This window comes from Cannabis sativa, chromosome 6 (genome assembly GCF_029168945.1).
Source record: "Cannabis sativa cultivar Pink pepper isolate KNU-18-1 chromosome 6, ASM2916894v1, whole genome shotgun sequence".
NCBI lineage: Eukaryota > Viridiplantae > Streptophyta > Magnoliopsida > Rosales > Cannabaceae > Cannabis > Cannabis sativa.
Window position 1 is genome coordinate 15844157 of NC_083606.1, and position 7364 is coordinate 15851520.

At 32.8% G+C, this 7364-nt stretch overlaps 1 non-coding gene across 1 annotated transcript; it reads right to left on the reverse strand.

Moving 5' to 3' along the window:
* Window positions 1-6818: 6818 nt before the first annotated feature.
* On the reverse strand, window positions 6819-6925 carry LOC115695996 (small nucleolar RNA R71). Its single transcript, XR_004007600.1, has one exon. It is a non-coding gene; the product is annotated as a small nucleolar RNA R71 (small nucleolar RNA).
* Window positions 6926-7364: the final 439 nt, after the last annotated feature.

Sequence of the window (7364 nt, forward strand, 5' to 3'; positions counted from 1 at the left end):
GAGAAGGAGAGTTGATGCCATGTTGATTAAGATTGATACATGGGTGATAGATGGGAAAACTCTATTCAATACTGAGAGTCTCCAAAATAATGGACTAATAATGTCTTGCTAGCAAGCGTATGCTAACACTTGCTTCCTTGATGAATCCTAGAAATTGCCACTCAAGCAGGATGAGGAGGAAACTGAAAGTGCAACTGTCATCTTGTCTCAAACAATGTCTAAAAATGTGATCTTAGTTCAAAATGACAAAGAGTATTTAAGGAGAATATCTGTGTTCTTAGACTATGAAGAGGGAGAAGTTACCTCCACTCAAACTACTCCAGAGAAGGATGAGGAATCAGCATGTGACTAATGCGCCATGTTGTGAAGTTTGAACTTTTCTATTTTACTTTTCTTCTAGTCTACTAACCACTTGATCCTATCAAGGTTGTGGAGAAGGCCTTACACCTGATTCCAAGATTATTTTTCCTAAAGCCATTCTTTATTTGAACTAAAGCATGTGCTCTAATGGATTACTTTTGCTATCGAACATTGTAAAGGTTAGCATTACGAAATGCTTAGACATCGGTTCTTCAACAATCCACTTCCCAAAGGGAGGTCTTGCTATGTTCCTCATGGTTGGTCTGTTTAGATCGTCTAGTTCTGCAATCTTGCCTTCTTCGATATTAGCCATGATTTCCTTCATCATTTGTTCTTTCCATTGCAAAAACTCATCACCATATTGCTTAGGATTGAGAGTTCAAGATTGGATCTCAACTGCTGGCTACTTCTATGTTATTTTATTCTGTGTAACTCTTTTTTTTTTTCATTTGCACCTATCTAGTGAAAATATTTTGTAGATGTCTGATCATTACATGCAACATTTCTTAATATCAGTAAAGAAAAGGATTCTCTATTTTTTGTAGTTGTTATCGTTTTTTCTTTGTGCCATTCTCATCAAATTTTTAATATTTCTGGCTAGTATCTCATTTCCTCTATTGTACTCTAGTAGATTTTAGCCTTCTATAGTTGCTCTAGAAGTCTCTCTTCAATCCTCAGCGGATCTATATTGCTTGTTTGCCTTAACATCGTGCGGTGTTTGTGTCCTATTCACCTTCACACACACATATATGCTATTTCTTGCATAAACACATCGGGTGATGTCTTGATGATGATAATAATATTGATGATCCTGTTGGAACTTCTCTTCCATGAGTCATCACAGTTCCTATATGTGTTTGTCCTACGCGGTTATCCTTTGGTTTATCTCTTTCATTTTTGTCACTATAGCACCAGTAGGATTTATTATCCCACTTGGTGTATCCCTTTCATATGTAACAACTACTTTTGCACATTCTTTGATGCTTTATTAGATCTCATTCTAACCTGTAGCCTAGTCCTTAGTTTTTTATTCATGTGACTCCCATAGATGGCTCCATGCTAAAAATTACCTCAACAATAAAATTGTATTTCCACTTAAAATTATTTACACCAGGATTGATTCAATTCAAACTATAAACCTAGTGCTAGATTACATAATTCCTCCTAAATCGAGTGTAATTCTCTTCTTCAATTTTGGGTGTCAAGCAGACGTGTATTATGTAGATTTATTATGGTAGAATTTCGAATAATATTGTGTGATCAATAATTTCCCCTTTCTTGAATGATGGGGTCTCCTATTTGTTGGTGGGAACACATGTTGAGTGATCTCTTTCTATTTTGAATTGGTCCACATGGATCCATTCACTCTATTTCTTCATGCGCTTTTCCAACTGATATGCTCATTCAACTCTACTTTCCTAGCTATCTCGAGCTATGCTCCAACTTTATCTATCATTCTTTTTAGTAAAACAGTACATTGTATGAAAGTATTACTTGTTGATTTTAATGATTCAGATTACCAAGTTGATTATCTTTGAGTAGATTGATTTCAACATATGAATTTTAGACTTGAATTGAGAATAAATCAGTAAAGCACACAAAATTTACAAGCTTCATCTGCACTTAGAACACATCTCAGCCGACTAGTGCTTGGGTTCCCCGAACCAGGGTGATCTCATCAACTAATTCTCAAGTGTTTCGTATTACAATTTCCAGTTCTCTCTAAAGAAATTTAATACAAACTTTACAGCATTTAGCAATGAATTACCAACAACAATTAAGAATCTTGATTGCAAGTGCACAATCCCTTGTGCAGCAACTGAGTTTGACTTCGACACTTCTTCAACCTGAAATCCCTTCAGATCTGATGACGAAGTTGACACTGAACTCCCTTCAGTTTGAACTTAGTAACTTCAGGCTCTGATCTTTCTGCCATAGATGACCATCTTCAAGCTATACAATCAGACCTGTAGAAACAACAAGATACGACTCTAACTCCCACGATAAAAACTAAATTAACCAACTATTTCGATTTTTCTGGATAACCTGTTTACAGAATAAACTCGACTATTTATACCCAACAAAATAGTTCACCTGGCACTAACTAACACCTAACGATAACAGACTTAACAGTACACAAGTGCCGATATAACAGACTGAAACTCCAGACATGACTAGACATTGTACTAAAATAATCTGTCACAAAATAACGACACTAACATTGTACATTATTTATTCCACATCAATTTATTAGTTTTGAAACCATTATCAAAGTGAAACTATTTTTATGTTGTCAATGCTATTTTTATCTTTTGTAGTTTTAAATCGATTCAAATAGAATATAGTGGTTCTATTAATTCATAATTTCGATTAGATTTAAATTATGGAACCGAAAATTACAATATAAAATTATTTTTACCAAAAATTCTATTATTTTTTTTTATATTATGCATGTATTGCTTTCTTCTTTTAACTTCCATGGTAATTTTTTTTTTTCTTTTTGAGTTATTATGATTAAAAATTAATAGTACTCTACCGTGTCGTTCCTTACTACCAGTTGTTTATTTTTTATTTTTACCAAAAGTTTTTCAATTATACAAGTAGAATGTATGGTAATTGTTGTGGCTATGGATTGGATTCTCTCCTTAATAGAATTTGTTGTACACGCTGAATAAGATTATTTAGCAATTAAATCTTCTTTTGATAATAGACATTCATCTTTTAATAGTTTTAGTTCTTTGTTAGAGGATATATATATTGCATGTTTGTTCTTTTTAGATTTTTCGAATTGTTTTTAATTCATGTATTAGAAGCAGTTTTTAGCAATTAGAAGATGAAGAGAAAGAATTGTGTATTGAATCAATGAATAAATTACAACAGAATGGACATATATATACAGACTCAAGCTAAGGAACTAACAGAGTACAATCGGTTAGGAGGTTAGGACAAACTAACTAACTCCAACAGAATTAACACCCCTTAACTAACTATGACACATGTACACCACACCTTAAACTCTAAAACTCCCCCTTAAGGTGGAGTGTAGATGTCATACAACCCCATTTTATCTTTGAGAACTTGAAATTGAGTAGGCAGAAGTGCCTTAGTGCAGATATCAGCAATCTGCTCTTTGCTGGAGGTGTGAGATGTCTTGATCATCCCCTCTTAAACCTTTTGTCTAACAATGTGGCAATCGATTTCTATATGTTTGCTACGCTTGTGGAAAACAGGATTGGCTGCTATTTGTTCTGCTGCCTTATTATCACAGTGCAATATGGCAGGGCATTCATGTTCAATCCCCAACTCCTTGAGCAAAGATAGCAGCCAAACTAACTCACAAGTAGTGTTGGCCATTGCTCTATATTCAGCCTCGGCAGAAGATCTAGACACAATCGGTTGTTTCTTGCTCTTCCAAGACATGAGAGAATCACCAAGAAAAACACAAAAACCTGTGGTAGACCTTCTGGTGTCGATGCATGATACCCAGTCAGCATCGGTATAGGCTTTTAGTTTGATATCCGAACTTGCAAGGTAAAACAACCCCTGCCCAGGTGTTCCCCTCACATATTGGAGGACCCTTTGAGCAGCATTGAGGTGAGTAGTCCTAGGAGAGGCAAGAAACTGACTAAGTTTATTGACAGAATAAGCTAAGTCAGGCCTTGTTATAACCAAGTATTGTAACTTCCCAATGATTCTTCTATAGAGGGTAGGATCGGCAAGCTTGTCATCACGGTCTTGGCTAAGCTTTAAATTAATTTCCATAGGGGTATTAACAGACTTGCAACCCAAATACCCTAGATCCTCCAATAGTGGCAATGCATAATGTCTTTGAGAGACAAAAATGCCTTTACAAGACCTTGCACTCTCAAGACCAAGAAAGTACCTAAGTTCTTGTTAAATGCCAAAATATTACATATTTTATAGTGTAAAAATACAAAATAAAATTAATTCTTTATAATATTTTCAAGAAATTAATGCAATATATTATTATATTGAAAATATTTTATTTAAGATTAATTTTATCTTTGTTTATAAATAATAATAGTATTATGGCATAATTGAGAAAAAGAAAAATAAAAAGTTAAGAAAATGCATTGTATTTATTTAAAGAAATACAAATTAATTAAATTTTAAATAAATATTTTCATTAAAATTATTGTGATATATTTTATGTTGAAAATATTTTGTTTGGATTTAATTTTGTTTGTGTTTGATTGAGAAAATAGCATTTGTGAAAAGAAAGGAAAAGAAAAAGAAAAATGGTAAAAATGTGATCCAAAGCAATGAAAAATGGCATTTTTGAAGCCCAAAAGAGAGCACAAAAGGACAAAAGCCCATTTGGCCCTCTTTCTCTCCCAGCCAACAGCCACGACACGTGGCGGTCTGCCATTCGTCCGCAGAAGGCGCGTCAGCGCCTTGTCTCCTCCGAAGCCCACGCGCGCGTGGAGCGCACGGCCCCTCCTGGGCCTTGCGTTTGCTGCACTCGCCAGCCACGCGGCTGGCCTTCCTCTATGACCGCCTCCCTTCAGCAGCCCAGCCACTTTCCACGTGGCTTTCTCTCCTCTCGCCACGTGTCAAGTTGCACACCAAAGCCACCAATCCGAGCTTGACACGTGGCACTCCGAAATTAACTTTTTGTATTTACAATTTTACCCACATGCAATTTGTAATAAGTTTAATTGCGTATTAGTCCTTTTACCCTTCTATAAATAGAAGCTTAGGTTTTTAGAATTCAGTTACAGTTTCAGTTTCAGACAGAAAAATCCAGAGAAAACGCTCAGAGCGCTCAGTGTTAGTTTACTGCTTTCTTAGTTAATTTTCTTATGGGTTTCTAAGTTCCCTTATTATTAAGGAGGACGATGAAACCTAGTGTATTTAATTAAGTATTTATTTTTATTTTGATGCTCAATACAATATATGCTTATGATTTTCGCTTCTTAAAATAATTTCTTTCATCTTTAATATCAAGTATTTTTGATAGTTAGAAATTATTTATGCTTGGTTCCATATTTTATTAAAAATAATATTCTTTGATTTTTTGTATTTACATTAAATTGTTTCACATTTAATGCTTAGAAGTTATAATTTTAAAGCGAAGGAAAATCTATTTGTTATTAGAGAATAATTGGTTCGATTACTGATTAAATTATGAGAATCAATATAAACATAAATATTTTTATATACATTAAGTGGATTCTGAACCCTTAATAATATCCTAAAATATTTCTGAAAATATCTGTTACTGTCATTTTTATCATTTAAACACTTTATTTTATTTTGTTACCAAAACCCTCACCATTTTCGGAACTAGGTTAGAGTTTTATTAGCTTAGATTAAATAAGTATTTTCTTCGATTTCACGCAATTCCCATGGGTTCGACCTCGTTCTTCACAATCTCCATACTACAATAAAGATTCGTGCGCTTGCGAGTTGATAAATGTAAAACGTACCATTTTGGTATACAACAAGTTTTTGGCGCCGTTGCCGGGGAACTGCAAGAAAAAAAAACTACTTTAATTCAGGTTGGTATAATTCTTCTACTAGTTATTATATTATATATATTATATATTACGTTTCTTAATAACAAATTAAAATATATATATATAAAGTTATTATTATTATTATTATTATTATTATTATTATTATTATTATTATTATTATTATCAGTTTACGTAAAACGTAAACTGATATATATATATAATTTATTATATATTATTATTATATAATATTAATATATTATTATATATTATTTATTATTATATACATTATTTAACTATTAAGAAAAGTATATTATTATTATAATTATATATAATAAAGTATATATTATAAATTATAATTAATATTAATATTTATATTTCTGTCAAATATATACATATTATTTATTTCCCGCTATATTTTAAATTCAGTCTTTATTTACGCAATTATATGGTAGGCACCGCCTCCTAATTTTTTCGTGTTATTTTAATTTTTGTGATACTTGGTGTATGATTCGCTGGGAACGAAATTCTAAAAATCGTTTGGTAAAAAGAAAATTATTGTGGGTTGAAATTAAAAGTGAAAATTCTGACATCATGGAACCAAATCAAATAAATGTGGAAGAAAAAACTCTTATTGATCATTTTTCTCCCATTTCTGCTAATCCGCCATCATGCATTATTTTTCCTGAAACAAATGCTACACATTTTGAACTGAAACCTTCCATAATTCAACTTTTGCCATCTTTTTATGGGTTAGGTAAAGAAGATCCATACATGCATGTGAAAGATTTTTTAGAAATTTGCTCTACATTTAGATTTCAAAATTTTTCTGATGAATCTGTTAGGCTTAGACTTTTTCCATTCTCATTAAAAGATAAGTCTAAAGCCTGGTTAAATTCACTCCCAGCCCGATCTATTTCTACTTGGGATGAATTAGTTAATAAATTTTTGTCCAAATTTTTTCCCATGTCTAAAACGGATAATATTAGGAGAGAAATCTCCGAATTTTATCATAAAGATCACGAAGAATTTTATGAATGTTGGGAAAGATTTAAAGATTTATTGCTAAAATGTCCACACCATGGTTTTGAAAAATGGAGATTGGTAAAATACTTTTATGATGGATTATCTCCCTCAAACCGACAAATGGTACAATCAATGCACACTGGAAAATTTTTGCAATTTAGAGGGGATGAGGCTTGGGAGTCTCTTGAGAATCTTTCTGTAAATTCTCAACAGTGGAATTGCCAAGATCCTAGATCGAAAGCTTCCAACACACCTAAGAGAGGTGGAATTTACGATGTCAAAGATGACGTAGATATTAAAACATCATTAGCAAATCTAACTAGGAGAGTTGAAGCTATGTCATTAAGTCAATCCATGAATACTCCTATACATAGGAATGAAATTTGTTCCTTATGCTATAGTACAAGTCATAGTGCCCAGTCATGTCCATCATTGCCTATATACCAAGAGGCATTTTCTGAAGAAGTAAACGCTCTTCAAACTTATGGGAAATCATCTGAT